Source organism: Catharus ustulatus, chromosome 1 (genome assembly GCF_009819885.2).
Source record: "Catharus ustulatus isolate bCatUst1 chromosome 1, bCatUst1.pri.v2, whole genome shotgun sequence".
In the NCBI taxonomy this organism is placed as follows: Eukaryota; Metazoa; Chordata; class Aves; order Passeriformes; family Turdidae; genus Catharus; species Catharus ustulatus.
This window is the reverse complement of record NC_046221.1, coordinates 39,329,651-39,336,858: the sequence shown is the minus strand read 5'-3', so window position 1 is coordinate 39,336,858 and position 7,208 is coordinate 39,329,651.

Here is a 7,208-nt window from a genome sequence, read left to right as displayed (position 1 = left end):
TATGGTGGATATTTTGCCATTAATCTCAAAAGAAGCAACATTGATGCTAATTTTACAGGCAAAATAATTAATTTAAAACAATTGAATACAAGTTCAATATTTCACCTAAATGTAGTAAAAGTTATTCCCCTGCCTTTCCAAATGAATTAAAATTTCTGAAAGCAATAAGGGATATTGTTACTTTAAAAGACGTTGTGGTCTCTCCAATCATAGATTCACATATATAACTTTGTGAGGTAGGCAAATAGGTATGTGACCATGACTAATTTTTCAATTGTTTTATTTAAACCAAAATATTACAGTATGTTGTTATGTATTTATATGTAGTTGGTTACAGTAATATAAAGAGCTTGAGATAAAATTAATGTTTCTCTGAATTCATTGAAGAAAAATGTGAAAGAAATTCAATAATGAATCATAAAGCTAGCCTCCAACAATTTTTTAGTCCTGAGTGCCAGGCATTAATGGGAATATTTTTTTTAGAGTTATAAGATAGTTAAAAATATTTTCTAATATCAGTGTTTACAAGACCAAAATTTTAGAAAAAAAAATATTCCAGAAATGTTCTTTAAAAGATCTGCTGCTCATTCTACTCTTTCAATCTGTTTTCTTTTCTGTGCAGCCAAGCAGAATGTTCACTGGAATGTTCAAGACTGGAATAAAGATGCTGGTGGAAAATAACACCATATAGGTAATATTATTGTACACAGAAATGACATGAAAGAGAGAAAATAATATACTTGTTATTTGTTTTATTTTTTATGCTGTTTTTTTCCTTTGTAATTTTTCTGCTTAAACCACAGGTTCCAGGGTATTCTTAATCTCATCTGGATATCTATAAACTCATTTATTGGTGGCATGTTGGAGAGGCTATAAAAGCATAAAAACATCCAACTTTTTCCTGTTAACCATACAGACAATACTGTCTAGGCCTTTTATCTGAAGTTTGATGGAGGTTTTGTTGTTTCTTTTATTTGTTATTTTTTTTCCCCTATATTACTGTTTTATTTCCTAGTGTAAGATAAGTTTTTAATTACAGATTCAGTTATACCCCACACATATGTAAATGGTGTGCTGGTTGCTAGCTAGCATGTGCTTCCACTGTGACCTATTTTCATGCAGCAAACTCCCTGGTTTGATATTCATTTCTAGGTGCAATGAAAACAGGTGAAAACAGCAGCAATTTCAAACCTCGAGAAGTGTGTGTTCAGGTGAATTAATAAACAGCAGCATGCTCCCATTTCAGCTAGTTTGTCCTCCAGAATGCAACAGCAACTGGTGATTTTAAATGGGCTGATATCTCTTGAAGAATCCCATTTAACACAGACCAGAGTGTAAGTGGTCCATTGACCTAAAAAAAAAATTTTAAAAAAAGTGGAAAATTTTGAAGGCTACAGATATTTTCTCTTTCTAACTGATAGAGAGGCAGGAATTACTTGCTTCTGCATGTTTTTCTTGTTTCTTTCTCAGTAGTTTCTTTCTCTCCTTGCAAGTTTTCCTAACTAGCCTGCAAATATGAATTTCAATGCGTAGATTTTGACTATGGCTTATATGGCCTTATGTTTACTGGCTACAGCATGCATAGGTGTACTAGAAACACATATTCTTAGCAAATAAATCTTTCTCCCCCCTTCTACTGCATTCACTGATTATCCCTCTTAATTTTCTCCTTTTTACTCTGCAAAGTAACCAGAAATGCTGATATTGGGTGATTTGCCTGAACCTCAGCCAATTATCTTAAGCTAATTATTATGGATTTTAAGCCTGTTTGCATCTTCACAGGCAATTAAACAATGTTAGACAGTAGTCATTACAAAAGGCATCAGACTCAGTCTGGATTGTGACTCTTCTATTTTTCTTCATTGCCAGAGCTGTAGGAAAATAGGATCCCACCTAGGCACACAGCACAAATATTTTGAAGACCGAGATATCGTGTTTTTTCTGCAATTCTTTCTCAATAACCACCAGAAGGAGAAATGTTGTAAGCAGATAAATGTCTTTGGATTGTGGATAGTATCTGATAGTGAGTTAGAAAACCCCAAGAAATTAATCCCCTCTCCAGCCACCACTTCATAAAACAATCAGGGAGCAGTCTGAAAGAACAGTCGTTGACTCTGAGTTACATTTGCATATTCAGCAAGGTCCAGAATAAACATGAAGTAAGCCAATTCATAATAGCAAAATAATCCTTGTTTTCGGTTTACAGAAACACATTTTTTATTGTTTATTTTGTAAAGGAACCCTTCTAGTATTGAAATGGATCTATTGCTTCTTTTTTTCTTTACATTTTTCAGGCTGTATTCTTTCCCACCTTTTAAAAAATAACCAGATACTGAAACTTGAGCAATATTGTGCAATCTTTAGTTCTGTTTTCCAATAATATATAAATTCTGATTGTACCTACCTTATTGAAATGCAGAAGCTATTTAGCAAAGAACAAAGAGAATTTTTAGTTTGAGTTTAGTATGAGAAGGAAAGAAGGCAGATTAAAAGATCTTTTAATGTTTCTGTGTAAAAGATTTAAAAATGAAGCTCTCCTACAAACTCATGAAAATGATATAAAAGATTTAGAGCATTTTACAAAGCAAAAAAGCGTGAGATGCTTTTTAGATCCAGCAAGCAAACTGTAAACATCGCTTGACCATTATATATTCTGGGTGAGGGAAGAATGAGCTGAAAACACTGTTTAAAATGTGAAAAGCATATATATTTAAAAATCCTTTTGAAGAACTAGCAGATGGACTATGAAGAATGACATCTGGATCAAACTCCTTGCTTCTAAACATAACCCAGTCAAATACAGCTGGCTCTAACAAATCCTGATAAATATTTTAATCTCGGTAAGAAAATGAATGCAGTGATGTGCAAAATGAGCATATGAGTATCAATAAGATTTCTATGTGTTAATGCCATTCTTCTGGAGAAGAGTTTGGCAGGCAGGCACAGCAAAGAGCCTGCCAGAGGTGTGTACATGAGGCATCAAGGGCTGCTAACAAAAATCAGACTTTAGCATAGATTGTGGGCAGGAGGAAATTGGCTAAATGTTGACATAAACCCCCAAAATATCTTCAGTTGTATTTGCCTTTGTAAATGATCAGAACTAGCTGCTGAGAGGCAATGCTGTTAGCAGGCATGTGTAAGGACTCAAGTGGAGGGGATTGCAGCTGGAGTGCAGCAGATATGTGAAATGCGGGTCTGGAGACCATGCTGGTGTGGACTGGGCTATTTTGGGAGAAATCACAAGACTTAGGGCTGACATGGATGGATGAGTCCAGATATTATTCATAGATCCTGTTTAAAATAGGATTGAAAAGTGCAGGCTATTTTTTTTCCCCTGTGACATATCACAAAGTGTGAAGGCAATCTGCATTTTCAGAGCAACTTAACCAAAATCCTACTTGATCTACCTCTTGCTTATGCAGATTAGGTCGAATATTGAAGCGTTTTTGCATTTAATGTTATTTCCCTTTCTTCACAGTCTTTAAATAAATGGGGGGAGGGGGTGTGAAGAAATATATATATAACAGAATAATAATTGTGGTTTCTTTTAAATTATTTTAAATTTTTTTCCATTTATTTGCATACAAAAACCTAGATCTTTCTCAGGTGCTCTTTTTTATTCCGCTTTTTATTTTTAAAAATAGTTTATTCAACACATTTTGACACGTGAGCTATTTTTTGCAATGTCTTGTATGAATATATTTGTACATTCTAAGTTATCTGAAGTTTTTCACCTTACAAATGAAATAGTAAGTAGGGATTGAATTACACTGCAGACATGTAGATAAAGCAAACTTGAACTTTAATACAGCAGAATCTCTAAAACCCTTTTGAAAGCTTCACCTATAACTGAATAAACTTTTTGTTAAAATTTTAGCTTTTTAAAGGCAGTTTTTCTACCTATCTTTACTAGTTATTCAATTAAACAAATGCATATATATGTCTGTTCAATAAATGAAATAGTGTCTAAAGCATGTAAATGAGACACTTATTTTTTTACCATGTTCTTTACTTAAATATTCCTCTCCAAAGATAACTACAAAATAGGTCACAGTATAAAAATAGTATAGTAAGCAAGTTAAGGACTAGATCCTGTTTGCAAACTGAGTGTCTAAATCTGCCCTAACTCCATTGATTTCAATGGTTTAACTTAGATTAAAATGTGTTGCTTCTAATGAATGTGCATGTACTGTAGATAAGATACTGATTCCTCCAAAATCCTGACAGCAAGGACCATCATTTAGCTGGCAAAAGATAAGAAAGTAGAAGGAAATGCCTACCTTCTCTCATTCCATCTGCAAATTTTACCTTGAATCCCACACTGCAGGGATGTCTGACCTTCCAAGCAGGTGGATGCCACGTGTCTCATGGAGATGCACAGGAGGTACACTCAGCCTTTCTCTACCAGATAGCAGTGTGCCCATCATGGAGCTGCAGCCATCCCCATTCCAGGTTCTGTTTCAGTGTACACACGCTGTAAGCTATGTGGGTGGATGAGCACTTATGTTGGAGGTGCCCAGATTCCTGCAGCTGTGTTACATAGAAGTTGGGACATGCACCTTGGACAGAGGAGTTAATGAACCCTTGGGGAGCTCAGTGATTGTTAGAGCTCTTGCAGTTACTTATTCCCTGTTTTTGATTATATCTCAGGTGTCCCTGAGGACTAAGTCAAACAGTATATGAAATGACTATGCAGAATGGATCAAATAAAAAGACCATTGTAGGGCAACATCCTTGGATACCACTAAGCATAATCCTGCTGGAGCACTTATTTTTAATCAAATGCTACTGCCTCCCTAGTAGGCTAATAATGTAATAAAAATGGCTTTTAATGTTTTTTCTTTGTTTGCAATTGATGCCTTCTTCCAGGTTCAGTGCAAGTTTAATTACTACTGAAGCCATTTATTAAATGCAAGGAGTGAAAACTAAGCCAAAGGTTTCAGTTTTACTGAAATTTGGCAGCTGGAAAAACACCAAGGCTAGCAACTGCCAAGCAGAAACAGTTCTGAATAGAAGTTTAAAACAAAAAATTAATCTTTGTCAACAAATCTTTCATAAATTATTTGGTTCAGGGCTGCTGAATCAAAATATTTTCCCCAACAACTTTGCCAAAATATAGTCTAGAATTCCTTTCTCCTTAGAGAAAAAATTCCAAAACCAAAAGAAGTTCTGATTCTTAATACTTATTACATTTGGTTTGGCTTGAAATTAGGAAAAGCAGTCCAGTACCTAATTAAGCTAAATTTTCCAAAAATCTGCCTGACTATAGAGGCTTGTGAGTGACTTCAGAGAGAGCATAGGGCTTTTCCTCACCTAGAATGCATAAAACTGCAAGTTTAATTATTAATCTTCATTGCACAGGTATTCATGGTGATACAGTTTTATGCAACATCACCAGAATTTAGTGCAGTCATATTATTACGGAACAGTTATGAATTAAGGCCATTGTGTCCTTCTTACATCCTCTAAGTACTGCTGAAGAATTCCTCGTATAATTTGTCATTACGAGGAGAATTAATGCAAGTGGGCAGGTTGGAATGAATAATCAAACCTTCCTGATGCTTATTCTGAAACTCATGTGGAAGCAGTCAAAGCAGTAATATGATGCATGTCAGACTAAGCAGAGCATTCAGGACATGTCTAGGCAGAAAAGTGAAATGATCATTGCACAAGAAATGGCCAAATGTCTGAAAACTTTTATGACAAGAAAGAGTACTGAAGTATGTGATAATTCAGATAAGATTTTTTTCTTCTTTTTTTTTCTTTTTTTCTGATAAAAATAATCTCCCCGTTGCCTGCTTTCATTTATCCTTATATTCTACCAGTGTGTGCTTTTTACAATCTCTTTGTTGCTGTAACGCTGGTTGATTGAAATTCTCAATTTGTAGGTCTCTTAGAACATGTTTATTCAGGGGATGGGACTTGCACAAAACAATACACTTGTGTGAGGCAATCCCATCACATCAGCCTTCATTACCATTTTTAGATTGTCTAACTGGAGTACTTGTCAGAGTTGTACATCCTGTGCTCTCACAAAATGGCTTCAATTGTTGTGTGCTGATCTTTGATACTACCTCTGCTTTAGCTTTACTGTGACATCTGAACTAGGCAAGAATCTGATTGCCAAAGCTGTAACTTTTCTGCACTAATACAATGGGATGTTTTGAGCACAGGAACCGAGGTCATTCTTTGTACATATTGTGGGATTTTCCCCCCCTTCAATATCTCTTTGTTTTTTTACATTTTAAATACCATCATTCCTATCTATTTTGAGATAACAAGTTTATGCATGTGACGCAGCTTACTGCATTGCTCTACTTCAAGCAAGGGTGAAGAGTTCTGAGTTAGTTTCATATTTTCCACAGTTGTATGATGTGTCTATCCATTCTCCTCTTCGACATATTGCATGCCTTTAAATCCATCATGAGTCATTTTTCTTATGTGGAGGCTAATTAACATCTTGGGAACAGATTTGTTGCTTTGTCTTGATTTTTTTTTGAAGTAACCAGATGCTGTAATTACTGTGTATACAGTGCTTTTGCCTGTAGGTTGTCGGATAGCACTCCCCATCACTTTAATTAACAGCATAAACTTAACTTAAATAGTAAAAGATGAGACAAATTTGTTTAGAAGTCTTTGAATGTAATAGAAAGAAAGATTTATCCTGAATAGTAAAAGCAAAATAAACCTGTTTCTAATAATTCATGTTAGAACACTTAATTCCTTCCCTTTTTAGTGCTACTAATATTTACTTGAAATTATCCTACTTTTAGTTATATTCCTTTTGTTTAATTTTTGCCATGTACATGCTAGTACTCTGTGTTGATTTGCTGTAAAATAGATCCAGATTTTCCATAATTCTATTCCTGGTGAAACCTGTATCTGTTGGTACTTCTTCCCTATCCCAGAGTCTACTTTGATTAGCTCATTCCTAGTGCTTCAATTCTTCTGATTTTTCTTGAGAAGCTGAACAAACTGGATTGGTATTAAGGAGAAAGATAGCTTATTGTTAATTACTTTTTAGGTGACAAGAGGAAATAAGCTTTCTGTGAGATCTGGTTTTAAAGGATCCATATAAAGAAACAAAGGGAAGGAGAGACAAGGCATAGGAACATGAAGACATTTATAAGGGATGAGTCAAATCAAATCACTCTCCTCCTAGGCATTATAAGTTGTTTTTCATAGCAGATTTTCTTAATGAACAGCGT